The sequence below is a fragment of the Lagenorhynchus albirostris genome, chromosome 3 (assembly GCF_949774975.1).
Source record: "Lagenorhynchus albirostris chromosome 3, mLagAlb1.1, whole genome shotgun sequence".
NCBI classification, from domain to species: Eukaryota; Metazoa; Chordata; class Mammalia; order Artiodactyla; family Delphinidae; genus Lagenorhynchus; species Lagenorhynchus albirostris.
In genome coordinates, this window is record NC_083097.1 from 145,933,246 (window position 1) to 145,948,435 (window position 15,190).

Here is a 15,190-nt window from a genome sequence, read left to right on the forward strand (position 1 = left end):
GAGGAAGGCAGGCAGCCTCTAGACAGGGCCTGGCACATGACAGTGGAGAAATCGGGGAACCCAAAGATAAAAGAACTGATTCCTGTCCCAAGACCCACATCCTTGGCCCCAGGCCCAGCCTCAGATCACAGCTAGTCTCAATTTAATTGAAAATCAACTTGACAAGGCCCCTACGTCCTTCTGCTAGACTCCACATCATCGTCAAGATTAGAGACGGTCCCTGAAGGAAAGAAGAACAGAGCCCTTGGAATTTGTCAGACTCTGGACCAGGCTTTGTCCCATGTGTCTCCTCCTAGGAAGCCTAGAAGATGTATACAATGGCCTGCCCCAGACAGATGAGGATACTGAGTTTCAGAGAGGTTAAGTGACCTGACCAAGGCCACACAGCTAGAAGCCCTGAGCAGCTCCAGTCCTCCCGCTAAATAGTTGTGCTCCCTGGCAAGAGGGGGGTGTGTGGTCCCGACACAGCCCGGGGTACAGGGGCACTGTCATGGCTGGAATGAAGACTCAGCAATACAGTTCAGTGAGCACCAGGCCCCTGTTCATGTTCATTGGCTGGGCAAGGGTCCCAGTGTTCTCTGCACCATGCACTCCAGCTGGTCCACCTACCAGCACTTTGTCGTCGTTTTCCCAGCAGCAGCATCCTGACTATGCTTCCCAGATGCCACCCAACTGGCAGGAAAGTTGTACAAGGGGTCTTGCCTTGCCCTCTCTGTTTAAGCGTTGGGCACAGGGACTCAAGTGTGGCCAATCAGATCCTCTTTCCGGAGACTGAGCACAGTAAGCTAGAACAAAAAGTAGTGGTAATTGATTTATCCTAAAGAAACCCTACTCATGAGTTCCTGTTGCCAAGACTTCTGGAAATGCCCTGGTTCCTGGCAGGTCCTGGATTTGTTTGTTAAGCATTTTCTGGATGTGTGAGCCCCCATATTCTTCTCATAATTTCTTTCTTCTGTTGAAGTTAGCCAATGTCAGTTTCTGTTGCTTACAACCAAAAATAATCCTAACTAACACCTCACTATCCTGCAATAGAGCCCTGGCATGATAATCAAGGCTATGCATGGCTGTGCCTGCCCCAGGTTGCCCCGACCAATTTCCTGTTGCCTGAGCCAGTCGTGCTGAGCTGTCTGGCTACACCCTGCGTGCTCCATCCTGCTTCATGCTTGTGCGCTTGTGTTTTATGGTTTTACCATCAATTATGTAATGAACATTTTAAAATTGAGTTATAATTAAGGTGTTAGTCAGAGGTCTCCAGAGAAACAGAACCAATAGGATATGTTTATATTGAGAGAGAGAGAGAGAGAGAGAGAGAGAGAGAGAGAGAATGAGGGAGAGAGAGAGAGAGATTTTCACATGTCTGTGGGAGCTGTTATGTATGAAATCTGTCCACAGGGTAGGTTGGCAGGCTGGAGACCTAGGGAAGCATGGATGTGGCAACTTGACAGTCTGGAGGTAGAACCCCCTCTTCCCCAAGGGACTTTGGTCTTCTTCTCTTACGGTCTTCCACTGATTGGATGAGGCCCACCCACAATACAGGGGGTAATCTGCTTTACTCAAAGTTTACTGATTTAAATGTTTATCTCATCTAAAAAACGCCTTCACAGCAACATCTAGACTGGTGTTTGACCAAACAACTGGGCACCATGACTTTGCCAGTTTGGCGCATAAAATTAACCACCACAATTCACATACCGTAAAATTAACCCCTTTAAAGTATACGATTCAGGGATTTTTAGCTTATTCACAAAGTTGTGCACCCATCACCCCTATCTAATCACAGAGCATTTTCATCACCCCGGAAAGAAACTCCAGTGCTTTAGCAGCCATTCCCCATTCTTCCCTCCTCAGCTCCTGGCAATCACTAAAGGCTTCTGTATATTGCACGTGCTGGTTCACCTTCTTCCTCCTCTCTCTTTGCCTGCCTGGTAAATTTCTACTCTCTGCTCAAGATCCAGCCCTCCTCAGATCTCTTCCTTGATTCCAGCCTCCCTGAGACACATCATCCCACTCAAAGTGGTTAATCACTCTATCTTATCTGACCCCCAATTAGAAGCTGGCCATGCCTCCTGGCATAGCCCTTAGCAAAAGATATTAAAATTGTCTATTAATGTGTTTCTCTTTCTCACCAGGCCAGGGGCTTTTAAACTGTGGCCAGGGATTTCAGGAGTTCTTGAAATTGACCCATGTTTTACCTGAGTGTGTGTGTGTGTATGTTTCTCAGGAGAGGTCCACAGATTCTATAACATTTTTAAGAGGGTCCCAAGAAGTCAGGAGCCATGACATTGGACAGAGCTTCTTAAGGGCAGGAGCCTACTTTACTAGTTCTTCTATGGCCTCCCGCCTAGTGCAGAGTATGAGGCTTACTGAATGTGCCTGGGCGGTGAATGAATAACATTTAGGAAAAGGTCCCTTCCTTCAAGGTTTTCCATCATCTTTCTCTGTGAAGCAGTTAAAAAGCAAAACCAAATAACATATGGTTAAGAGTTGGGAGGAGGAAGATAGATACATAAGTGCACACTCTTTCATTCATTCACCCATTCACCCATTCACCCATTCATCAGTTTGTCCATTCATGATTCATTTTATGCACATACAAGAGACCACGCCCAGTGCTGGCTGTTCCGGGGCTCAGAGAAGCAAGGAGTCACTGCATGTATCAGAGCTCCCTGAATATAGAGGGAGGTGATGTGGTAAAGTCTAGGAGGGTTTCCTGGGGGAGACGTGACATGAGTGAAGCCAGGAATGAGGACTAGTATTCAGCCAGATGGAATGGAGACCTGGGCAGGGGGGTCCTGCGTATGTGTGTTGGGGGAGGGGCATCATTGTGAGCAGATGCCTGGCCTATCGAGGACCTGAAGAGGGAGAGAATTCACACACCAACAGTCCCTATAGCCAGAGAGGACTTTTTAAGTCTCCAGGAGGTGATGGCTCAGAAAGGCCAGGCCTGTGGGCTGAGCTGGGCCTGTCTGTGATGCGGTGTGTGGTGTGATTAACAAGCTGGACCACAGGGCAGAGCTGAGTGGGTAAAAATGCTGACCCCGAGCCCAGCTGGGCACAGAACAGAGGGAGGATTTCACTAGTGTTGGAGAGGAAGCATGTGCCTGCTCCCCTGGAGGCTGGAGGGCAGGAGACTAGCCAGGCGGGGAGGGTGACCCGATGGCCCCTTAGTGGTGATGGAGCAGCCTGGGAGGCTACTAGCGCTAAAGGAACAGGGAGGGGGAACAAGAGTCCATCCGTTACCTCGGCACTTACACCAAAAGATGGAAGACGGCTGCCAGAAAGAGGCAGAAATTCCCCTTGAGAAAGGAGAAGCCGTGCTACCGGAAATCAAGATTTCGCCGTCATGGGCAGAGAAGGAATGAGATTGTCTGGTGGCTGCCAGACGCTGGGCCAGGGTAGACTTGGGGGGTGCTGACCTGGGCTAATGGCCTCATGCAGGGAGACCCCAGGGCAGGGGCTGACCCTTCCAATCTCCCTCAGCGCCCTGTGAAGCCCCCGGAGCTGCCCAACTCCAATCTCTCTCTTTTTTCCTCCACCTTCCTTGACCTTTCTTTTTATCCCCTGCCCTCCCCACTCCCAAACACACTGCCACATCTCTGAGCAGTTCTGAGCAAATCACTCCAAACAAAACTGTGGCAGTATTTAGGGCAGGGATTCCGGGCCCAGAACTGTGCTTGGTTTTGGAATTTAAAGGTAATCATCAATCCCACTCCTTTCCTGTGGACCACTTGAGAAATAGGTGGAGATGTTGAATGTGGATGAAGGTACCTCCTTTATTACTGCTGGGAGCTGCATCGGAGGAGACGGCCTGAAGCCAAAACTTCTAGCCCCGAAGTACACTTAGCCTAGGGTTCCAAGCAGAGCAACTGGAGAGCTGGGGGTCTCCTGTATGTCCCCCTCATCCCATAGCCGTGCAGGCGGGTCCTGGGATGTGTGACACGTGCGGGGACCATGAGCTGAGGCAGCTATAAGAAGGGGCTGAGCTACAGATCTGAGGGCCATTGGCCATTCTCCCACTGAGATGATCTCTACCTTCCCCACTGGGACAGGAGTGGAAGGGGTAAGGAGGGACAGCAATTTCTCTCCAGTACTTTTGGGTCATTGCCGGCATTTAGGGAACAAAAATGTCTTTTTCCTTACGCTTGGCACTTTGCAAGTATTTTCTAATCAATTCTTCACTGTGACTATTTGAGGTAGGTGAGAAGCCACTTCACCTATGGGGATAGGGAAGTACAAAGAGATTAAGGGGGACTTCCCTGGTGGTGCAGTGCTTGGGAGTCCGCCTGCCGATGCAGGGGACACGGGTTTGGGCCCTGGTCCGGGAGGATCCCACATGCCACGGAGCAACAAAGCCCGTGCGCCACAACTGCTGAGTCTGCACTCTAGAGCCTGTGAGCCACAACTACTGAGCTTGCGTGCCACAACTACTGAAGCCCACGCGCCTGGAGCCCGTGCTCCGCGGCGGGAGAGGCCACCACAGTGAGAAGCCCGCGCATGGCAACGAAGAGTGGCCCCTGCTCGCTGCAACTAGAGAAAGCCCACGTGCAGCAATGAAGACCAAACACAGCCAAAAATAAATAAATAAATTAAAAAAAAAAAAAAAAGAGATTAAGGAATGAGGCCTTGATGTGGTAGGGCCAGGTTCTGCATAGCTTCCTGGCCTCTTCTCCAGGACACATGGTCAACACACCAAGCTCTGCAGAAAGCTGTTGGACTCATCTAAATAGAGACAGCCAGTAAGCCATGAGAAGGCTGTGTGACCTTGTTTAAGTTGCTTAACCTTTCTAATCTTGCTTCTCAACTGCAAAGTGCGGGCATTTAAGGCAATCTATATTCATGGTGAACCTGCTTTGTTGAGAGGACTCTAGGGCATCCAGAGGGGAGAGGCTATGTCCTTGACCCAGCTGACAGCGCTCAGATCCTTTCCCTCCTCCCGTCCTTAAAATTCTTCCCTGATGACAAGGGTGCAGGGCGATGGGGCAGTTATAAAGGGTGAGCTCAAGGGAGTTAGTTCCTTTGTTGTGATAGAACAGTTGGGGATCTTGACTGTGTTGGTAGTTACACCAATGTACACACATGTGATAGAATAGCATAGAAATAGGCATGTACACACACAGGCACACGTGCACACACACACAAATGAGTGCATGTAAGACTGGTGAAATCTGAACAAGGTCTGTGGCTTTCACCAGTGTCAATCCACAAACGACGATTATACTTGTCAATTGTACAACTACGGTAACGGCAGCTATTACCATTGGGAGGCACTGGATAAAGGGTACACAGGACTTTTCTGTACTATTTTTGCAGCTTCTTGTGAGTCTATCATCTTTTCAAAATAAAAAGTGAAAAAAAAATCTCCCATGGCCCCTCATTGTTCTCAGCATAAAATCCAAACTGCGCCAAGGACCACAGACCCTGCACAAACGGGCCCCTGGCCTCCTCTGGAACCTCTCCCCCTCCCTCCTCTCTGTGCCTGGAGCTCCCAGCTCATTCCTTCTGCAGGGCTTGGGCCTTGCTCTTTCCTTCAACTCAGGTTCTCTCGCCCCAATTCTCTGCTTCTGGGAGAACTATGAGTTAAAGCTCTTCAGTTTAGCAGACATCAGTGAGACATTAGCAGACATTGGCGAGACATGGGCGAGTCTAGCTCTGGGTAAATGGTAAAATGCTAGATCAAGCTGCATACAGACGCCAGGAAGTTTCCAACCCTGGAGATCTTCAGGAAGATCTGATTGCTTCTGGATGACTGTCGCTCACTTCAGTCATCTATTGCAGGTTTTTATCACATCAAGTCACCCATGGTAGCAGGACCTGCGTTCTCCAAAGTCCGTCCAGCTGTAGGTTCAGGAAATCCATAAATGAGGTTGGTGAGGCATTGTTGCTCTGCCCATCGGGGCCCCACCGTGAGAGTGAGCTTCCTTAGGGCCAGGAGTGAGCCACTTCTCCTCTCTCTGCATCTCTGGCACCATCATGAGACAGGCGTGGCAGAGCAGGGCCTCAGTGGATGCTGGCCAAATCATTGGAGGGACTGGCTGGGAGCTCATACATGGTAGACAGCAGACTCCGGGTCTGGCAGTGTGGGAAGCAGGCGAGGAGCCCTGGTGTCGCCTGCAGACTTCCTCAGCTTCCTCTTAGTGGCCTAGATTTTAGCAAACTGCATCAGGTCCTTATGGCGCACCGCTCATCCGCACGGCATCCTCCATCCAGAACGGCCCTGAGCTGCGGGCACAAATACTAATGTACCATGCAAATGCCAGCCCAGAGAAAGAGAGCCCTGGGTTGTCAGTTAGCTCCCCCAGTGCTAGCTGGAGCGCCCAACCCCCTCAGTCACTAGGGCCAGCCCAGTGCAAGAGGGACAACAGAAACAGAAATCATCTTGAAAAGCCGATGTTGTCACGCCAGTGTCTTGTGGCAGCCCGGGGAAGGGAGCTTCAATACGGGGCGAGGAGAGGGCCAGCCTGGCTGCTCCGGAAGGGGGCTCCCAGGGGTGCTTGGGAGAAAGGGTGGGTCCCTGCTCTTGGACGTGCTGCATCTGCCTTCCCCTCTACCTGGCCACCTGCAGGCCAGGTCACCTGGGTACCAGCTTCAAGTGCACATGCCCCGTGGTGTCCTCTAAGCCAAGACAAGGCTCTTTGCAGATACTCTCCTCTGACCTGGGATAGTCACCATAGGAGGGAGGACAAGTGGTCCCCATCACCCCACTTGTCCTCTGTTTCCTCTAACTTCCTTCTGTTCCCTTACCCATTCCTCTGCTTTCTTTCCTTGGTGGGTAAAAGCATGAGTTTTGATGACAGATAGAACTGGGTTCAAACCCTGATGCTATAGCTCACTCCACCCACCTCTGTGGCCTTAGGCAAATCACATCACCTCTCTGATCCTCAGTTTGTTCATCTGTAAAATGGAGAGGAGAGCAGAGCCATCGAGGTATTGCAAGGATCGAGTTTTGAGGAGTTAAGAATTTCAGGCAACATCCTCTGGTGTGCTAGAAATGTTACTCTGTTTATTTCTTAAATTCTGAACTTAATTTCTATTCACGTTCCCATTCTTGGAGGGAAGAAATGAAATCTCAATAAACTCAGGGTGCCCCATCCCCCGTAGGGTTGCCTGGGGGTTATGAAGCATTGAGCTAGGGAGTGGGCTCAACCATCAGTGTGCGGCCTCTCCAGGCAGGCAGCCTCCAGAGGTCCTGATTCCTGTACATTTTGTGGTCACAGCACCATCCAGCTCAGGGGTGGGCCCCCCAGCCTAGAACCTAGGTTTGCTGGTTCTCTGGGGCTTTCTGGGCCTCACCCCTCCTGATCGCAGGGGGAAGAGTCTTCTCCTTGCCAGACTCGACAGGAAGAGACGGGTCAGGACTTCGCTCCCAGAAAAGATGCACCGTGTGCGACACTCCACATAGAGGGCTGGTGGGGCTGCAAGTGGGTCTCAGGGCCATGTCCTCTCACCCCTCCATCCCCCCACAATCCGCTCTACTTAGGAAAGGGGCGGGGCATCCTCTGCCCCCAGATGCCACCACAGTCTGGGGTTTTAGAGCTGAATGTTCCACTGGAGGTGGGTCAAGGACACACTCTTCTATCCGCTCTCCAACTGGCCTTTCATCTTAAGCCAGAGCCTTTGTAAGTTAAAATCCAAGAAGGTGACTCCACTGATTCTGTGTCATCTTTGCCCCAGGCAGTAAATGCCACAGGTCTCAATGTGGAGGAGGGGATGTGGTCACAGGACAAAACACAAGAAATACCTCCCAATATCTTGTAGTTTTAAGTTGCCTCAATTCTGCAGCCCTGTCCCAGAGTCAGCCCTCCGTGTAACAGCAGCCACGATTCTTTTCCACGTTCCTTCCTCTCTCTTCAGGCTCCAGTTGCTGCAGCAGTGCTGGGAAGCTGGGAGCCGGTGCTGACAGGTTCAGCCAGCTGTGTAGGGCCAGGAGCGTTCATCGCTGGCGTTATTACTAATCATCACGCAGCTTGGTAGCTGCTCCCTCCTCCCCTCCCAGCTCACTTCCTCCAGGGTCTCCAGTCGGTAGAAGCCCTGGAGGGAAAACAGACCCAGTGTGCATCCCTGAAGGCTGGTGGCCAGGGCTGCAGCTCCCAGGCCCTAAGGGTATGGGTGAGAGCAGCACCTGCCAGTCAGAGGGCCAGACTCCCCTCCATATCTGTCCCTCAGCTCTAAGATGCTACACCATTCCTATGAATCCCCAGAGAAACGGTGCTAGAAGAAATCAGTTGCAACAGTAGCTGGAGGACTTGGGGCTAGACAGGGAGTGTGAGCTCTGGGGTCAGATCACCTGAGTTCAAGGCCAGTCTACTACTTCCTTGCTGTGTGACATTGAGCAGGTCACTTAGCCTCTCTGTGCTTTGGTTGCCTCGTATATACAATGGGGCATAATGACAGTACCTACCTTATGGGGTATCGAAATCATTAAGTGGGACTAGGTATGTGACTGGCACATAGTAAGAATGGCATAGATGGTGCCTGCCGTTGTTACTGTAATTGGTATATAACCTAAGGAGAATAAAGAAGGGCAGTGAACGCAATTGACTCCTGGACATTTACCCAAAATTATGGATCCATATTTTGCACACACTTTAAAAAGATAAGAAATTCTGCCCATGGTTTCTGTCCCCATTGCCCCAGCCATTTCAGCATCACCTGTCCACCCTGCCACACCACTATGGTAATTATCCAGGGCACCCCTACCCCACTTCAGCCTTGCTCTGCCCCTTGCTCTCACCCCCACCCCCTCTAGCTCCATCCCTTTCTACCCAGTTCCACCCTTAATTTCTCCACCCTGCCTCCACCCTGAATTTTGCCCTCCTAAGCTGCCCTAAGTCCCTGCTCTTGCTGAGTCCAAACTTTTGGGTAGGGACTTTGGGTGGACAGGCCAGCCTGGCCAGGGTCAAGGGCCAGTTTTTTCACTGGCAGAGCTAGAGAGGTCATTCCCACTGTTTCTTGATGAAATCTGGGATGTTATAGGGAGTTGTTTATCTGCCCTTTGCCCCTTGGTCTGTGGCTCTCCAAGCCAGTGGGCATAAACTTCTGCAACCCCAGAGACCCACTCAGGGTGTGATAAACAGGAGGCACTCACTAAATGCACTCATCAAATTGTGACTGAATGAATGAGTGAGTGAATGAAGGTTAATGATGATGTTAACGATGACCAGCATCCTTCCTGGAGCCTTGCAACCTGCCAGGCACTACTATGCTAAGGCACCTGAATGCTTCTTCTCATTTAACCCTCATAGCAACCCTAAGAAATGGGCATAATTATTACCCCCATTTTACAGAAGTTGAAACTGAGGCTCAGAGAACTTAAAGTCACACAGCTAAGAAATGACTGGATCAAATCTCTTCATATAATTTTCCACCTTAGGAAAGAGTTTCTTAACTAGGTGTCCAGAGATGTGCTTCAGTGGGGAGAGTCGTGAATGCCATAAAACTTTATGCAAAGTGTGAGTGCAGGCAGGCACAGTTATTTTGGGGAAGCAGTTTCACAGGTTTCATCAGATACTTAAATGTCTGAACGTATTTGATTCCATGTCTCTGACCCTTCCTCCTTCCAGCCATCCTTCCATCCACCTCCGAGAGCCATTTGATCAATTTCATGAAGCACCTGCCTTGTGCCGGGTCTAGGCGGCACCCATGGCTTCTCTGGCCTCCACAACACGTAATGTTTCAGATAATGCAAGCTGAGGTGCTCTGAAATGTCATTCCCACCTCCCTGGATCTGGGTAATTCAGAAGGGCTTTGCTGCCAATGTCTGGGCTGCGTGGGTGGCTGCACTCTGTCTGAACTCATCTCAGCGCCTGGTGGAGACTGTTCCAACACTGGAGCATGAAAGGGAAACACTTGAGGCAGCGCAGCGGTCAGGACATAAAGGGCAGAGCCTGTGTCCTGGCTTCCCCTGCATTCCCTGCAGCCCCCATCAGCCCCACTCCCTCAAGGGGCGTGATCAGCCTCGACGGATGAGGCCACGCTTGATGCGTGAGGACATGGCCCAGGAGAGGCCCTTCCTAGGCCCAAGTCCTATTCCAAGGTCTTTTCTTGCTCCTGGGAAGATGGGGAAGAAGGTGCTTGCAAAGGAGACCCAAAGGGGAAACTGAGGAATGGAGTTAGCATTTTCTGAGCCAGGACTGTGTTCCAGCTGGGGAAACCCTGTGCCGGGTGCTTCTGCAATCATGACCTCTTTCAGCCTCACCTTGCCACTGACATTGGTGGGATGGTTCCTCTTGCAGATGTGCAGAGAGTGAGACTTTCAAAGGTCAAAGAACATGCTCAAGGTCACAAAACAAGCACCACATGTGAAGCCTGAAGCTCTATCTACTTCCCTGCCCTCTGGAGAGCTCCCCCTCCCCCCTCATCCCTCCCCCCCCTTTCCCTCCTTTCCCCTCCCCTCCTCTCCCCCTCCTCCTCCCTCCCCTTCCCCCTCCCCCACCCTCTCCTCCTCCTCCTCCTCCTCCTCCTCCTCAAGACATCACCAGTAGTTTGCAAACAATTATCCTACCTGGCTTCTCTGAGCATCCCCCACCAACTTATCCCATACTAACCTGCCCCCTCCCGATTGCAGTTTGTAATGATGAGAGCATCTGGTTGTCTTCAGCCCTAGATCACCAGCTTCCTGAGGGGCAGGGACTCTTGCCTCTTCTTGTTCGTTACTGATCCATGTATTTAAACTAGCGCCTGGCAGGTAGACGGTGCTTAATAAATATATGTTGAATGAATGAATGAATAACTAAATGAGCCCCAGAGCAAATAATAATAAATGACATTTGCAGAGTGCTTTACAGAGAGTTAAAACACTTTCCCTTTACTTTATCCAACTCAATCCTCACACCAACACCCTTGAAGGGGACCTGTTCACGTTTTACAGATGAAGCGGCCCAGGCCAAATTCACATGTAGGAAGCAAGTGGGATTTGATCCCAGGTGTAAAGGATGGGGCCCTTTCCCTGCCCTGAATGACCTCAGTGTGAGTATCTGTGGAACACTTAGGACGTCCTGGGCCAGGCTGAGCTGTGCTGGAGGGGGACAGGGGAAGAGAGTGTATGCTTTGCTTTCTAACAGCTCACAGTCTATTCGAGGAGGCCAGACATGCATGTGGAAAATTTGGGAAATGGTACAAGACAGCAGCTAGCAGAGTGCTGAATTGCACATGATCAGGTGCCAACCACTTTCCCTTCCTTGACTAATCTGAGTCTTTTAATACCAGATGGGGACCCTGAGAATAGATTTCCTCTGAAATAGATGAAGAGCAAGATGGAAGCCAAGGGGAAGGCTGTGAGTTACTCATTTTCACACGGCTCTAGCCCGGCACGATGTCTGGCCCTCAGCAGTCCACTCTCCCTAACTGGCCACACTAAGTGCCGGACGCCTACTCAGGACCTCGCACGCATGACCTCACTACTCTTCATGGCAGTACTGCAAGGCAGGTACTAATGCAGTCCACAGAAGGGGAACGTAGAGTTCAGAGGAAGGACTCATCAGGCCCAAAGTCACACAGCTAATAAGGGACAAAATCGGGATTTGAACCCAGATCTAGCAGCCCCCCAGATTCATGCTCTTAATCTGACACTGCTGACCGTGTGGTGGGAACTCAGCGAACTGCCCTTGTCCGCAAGGATGGGAAGAGACATGGCTGAGGGAGCAGTGAGGAGAGAGGGAAGCAAGGAACACAGCTTGTGTGTTTCGTAAACAGACAAGCACGTGTCTGCTTCAACAGGATCTCACCCTTTCCCCCCGTAAGCACCCTCCCAGGGGTACCCTAAGGAGTCCTATATGGGTGCTCATGTCAGAGAAAAGGCAAGGCCTTGCCTCCAGAGACTTCTGAGGGCATGCACAGGCCCTGTGAGTGTGTATGTATCTGCTCAGGTTGCTATAACAAGATGCCACAGACTGGGTGGCTTAAACAACAGAAATTTATTTTCTCACACTTTTGGAGACTAGAAGTCCAAGATCAAGGTGAGGTGCCAGCAGGGTTGGCGTCCGGGGAAAGCTCTCCCCTGGGGTTGTAGGTGGTTGCCTTCTCCATGCTGTGTGTGCACATGGTCTTTTGCTGATCACACAGTGGTGGTGGGAGTGGGGGCCCTCTGATATCTGTTCTTATAAGATCATTAAGGACACTAATCTCATGGGGTCAGGGCCCCACACTTATGACCTCGTTTAAACCTTAATTACTTTCTTAAGGGCTCCATCTCCAAATATAGCCACTCTGGAGGTTAAGCCTCCAACATATGAATGTGGGAAGTACACAAACATTTCACCCACAACAGGGTGAATGAGTGAGCAGTCAGAGCCAGAGACGGTGCCTGAGCTGACTCACCTTCCAGGGTAGAGGGAGTCACAGCCATTGAAATCCATGTTGGTTGGGACTGGCAAGATCACCTAAGCGAGTACACTATATCAGGACAGCAGGAAAAATGGTCCCTACAGCCAGGTGAGTGATGGGAGGCTCCCTCTCTCTCCATGTAGTTCTCTCTTGCAAGTCTCCAAGAGGCAGGGATCCAGGCTGTTGTTTTCTTCTTCTCTTGTCCCTCATACTTGTTGTGTATTCCTACTTAGACACATTCTTTGTGAGCATCTCATGGGTGATGTCTGCTGCATTGTACTGTGTGTGTGTGTGTGTGTGTGTATTTATCTGTAGATAATACCTACCACACAGGGCATCATCAGGAATAAATGAACTTTTATGCCTGTATAATAAATATCTGGTACATGGTAGGTGTACGAATGAACAAATATTTGTTGAATGAATGAATCTTCACTTGGGAGAGTGTGCTTCTTCCTTTGAAAGGCAAGGATGATCTGGTAATCATCAGTTGTTACTTACTAATTGGGTCACTGAGCAAAGAAAATTATTAGTTCATTCTTTCCTTCATTCATTTATTGAACATAGACTGACTGCACCCCTGTCAGAAACCAAGGGTTAGGCAGACCGTGTAGAGCTAAATCAGGAGCAGTCCCTGCTCTTAAAGACCTTGCAGTCCAGAGGGAGAGACAGACAGGGAAGGGGACAATGAGAACCAAGGTAGTGAGTGCTCTGATGGGAAAGTCCCCAAGTGCCGTAGGAACCCCAAGGGGGATACCACTGGGGCCCAGAGAGGGATTCCTGGAGAAACTGACACCTGAAGTAGATCTTCAAGGGTGAGCTCAGTTTGTCAGATGGAGAAAGGGTTGAGGGACATTCTAGGCAGAGGGACAGCCCTGAAGCACAACCACTGAGGGCACACTGGGGACTAGTGAGGGTCTGTGTGGCTAGAGCCCCAAAGAGAGCAGGGGCCTTGGGAAATGAAGCCAGACCACTAAAGGGCCTCATAATTCCTGCTCAGCAGTTTGAACTTTGTCTCGGTGGCTTCATTTTATTCCCACTGCTCAGATACAGCCAGTTGTGAACTCCTCTAGATGACCTTACTATTTCTATCTGTACAATGGAGCAATTCATCTGCTTCTTCAGAGGGCCTTGGGGGGCGAAGGACATGAGAGAATGGCATCCTAGCCTTTTGTAAACGCTCAAGTGCCGGTCCTGGTCACTCAGGTAGTGTGGAGCTGAGCAGAGGCCCGAAGGTGAAATGGCTTGGTGCTCCGTCCAGAGATTTTTGAGAAAACTGGGGGCTGTACCATCACTGTCTCCCCAGCAAGGATCCCTCTGTTCCTTAAGTCCTGGCCATCCTAGTGGGTCCTGTTGTGACCCCAGGCTTCAGCTCCACCCCCACTTTTCTTCCCTAGCAGGGAGGGCAGGAGGGAGGCAGGGCCGGCCCCTACCTGTCCTGCTCCATCATCCGGGATTCCAGGCCTCATGGACACAGATAAGCCCTGACCTGGCAGTTAGGAGAGCTGAGGCTTTAAATCTGGTGGGACCCAGAGGAGAGCTCCCCAGCTCAGTGGCCCACAGTATCCTCATGTGCCAACAGGAGTGTCCCCATCACACAGTGATGACAGAGACCTGGGGTCCAAGTTCTAATCCCCTATCCTGGCTAGGTAACTTCAGGCAAATTTCCTGCCCTCGGTAAGCCTCAGTTTCTGTCTGTGGTGATGATTAGACACGACCAGACTAATAGTCACAGGGTGTGGGGTGACGTGAGCTATATAGCAACAGGCCACGCGAATGAAAGGGATGGGTGTTATTAAGCGCACCTTCCCTGTTGCACCAGATAGGACAAGTGCTGGGATTTGAGAAAGCATGAAGTGCTGAATAGGTGAATAAAACCAGTCAGGGTCCCTGGCCAAGTTGCAGACCAGCTGTGTCCCGCAGAATGGCAGCTAATGGGCTGGAACGAAGGGGAGCTCTGTATCCTTGGGGTAGGACTGTATGCCCGTATGGCTTCGAGTCAGTGTAAACATGGGTGACTGTGATGCTCTTCTGCACTGAACGTGTGTGCGTCTGCATACCTGCGTGTTTGTGTGTCTGCGTCTTGTGTGGAGTCCTAGGGATGCACCTGTGGCTGTTATGGACTATGAGTCTGTGTGTACAACAGCAACATCTGTGTGGACTTGTGGAACCTGTGCACATATGTTTGTGTGACTGTGTGCATGAGGCCATATGTCGGGAAACCCTATGACCTGCAAACACTGCTTATAGTGGGGACCCAGGCAGCTCAGGAAGGGCAGCTCCTCCTCAGGCTTCGGGGGAGCAAACCTTGCATTTCAGCACCACCGGGGGGGCTGAGGAGAATCCAAACGGGTAGACCCAAACTTTGTTTTTTTGCGTGAGAAGTCAAGATAGGGTTTGGGGTCCTGCCCCCTAACGATAGCTTGTAAGTTCTTGGGGGTCAAAGAGGGAGAAGGATGAAGGAGGGAGAGAGGGAAGAAACAAGAGAGTAAGGAAGTGTCCATAGGGGCTGAGGGCTCCTTTCCCCTTCCCAATTCCCTGTCATTCAAAGGTGGCTCTGGCGCCGGAGGAGCAGGAGGGCGCCTTCCTCCTAAGACATCCCATCCCGTGGGTGGAGCAGACTTTGCCCCACCCCATAAAGATTTCCCTTGAAGTCAAATGAAACAATGCACCCCACGCAGGGACACACACACACACACACACACACACACACACACACACACACACACACACATTCTCCCGAGAAGCAGTCTGCTGCCCCCTGAGCCCCACCCATCGGCCAGGCGTCCGCACCCCGCGCCCCTCGTGCGCCCCGGCCCCGCCCCGCCCCCCCGGGGTTACCCGCCGGCCGCTCTCCGCGCGCCTCAGA

General features: G+C 51.1%; 1 protein-coding gene across 2 annotated transcripts in view; it reads left to right on the forward strand.

The window, feature by feature from the left end:
• Positions 1 to 15,190, forward strand: part of KCNIP1 (potassium voltage-gated channel interacting protein 1) — a 355,999-nt gene that overhangs the window by 117,876 nt on the left and 222,933 nt on the right. The window lies entirely within an intron of this gene.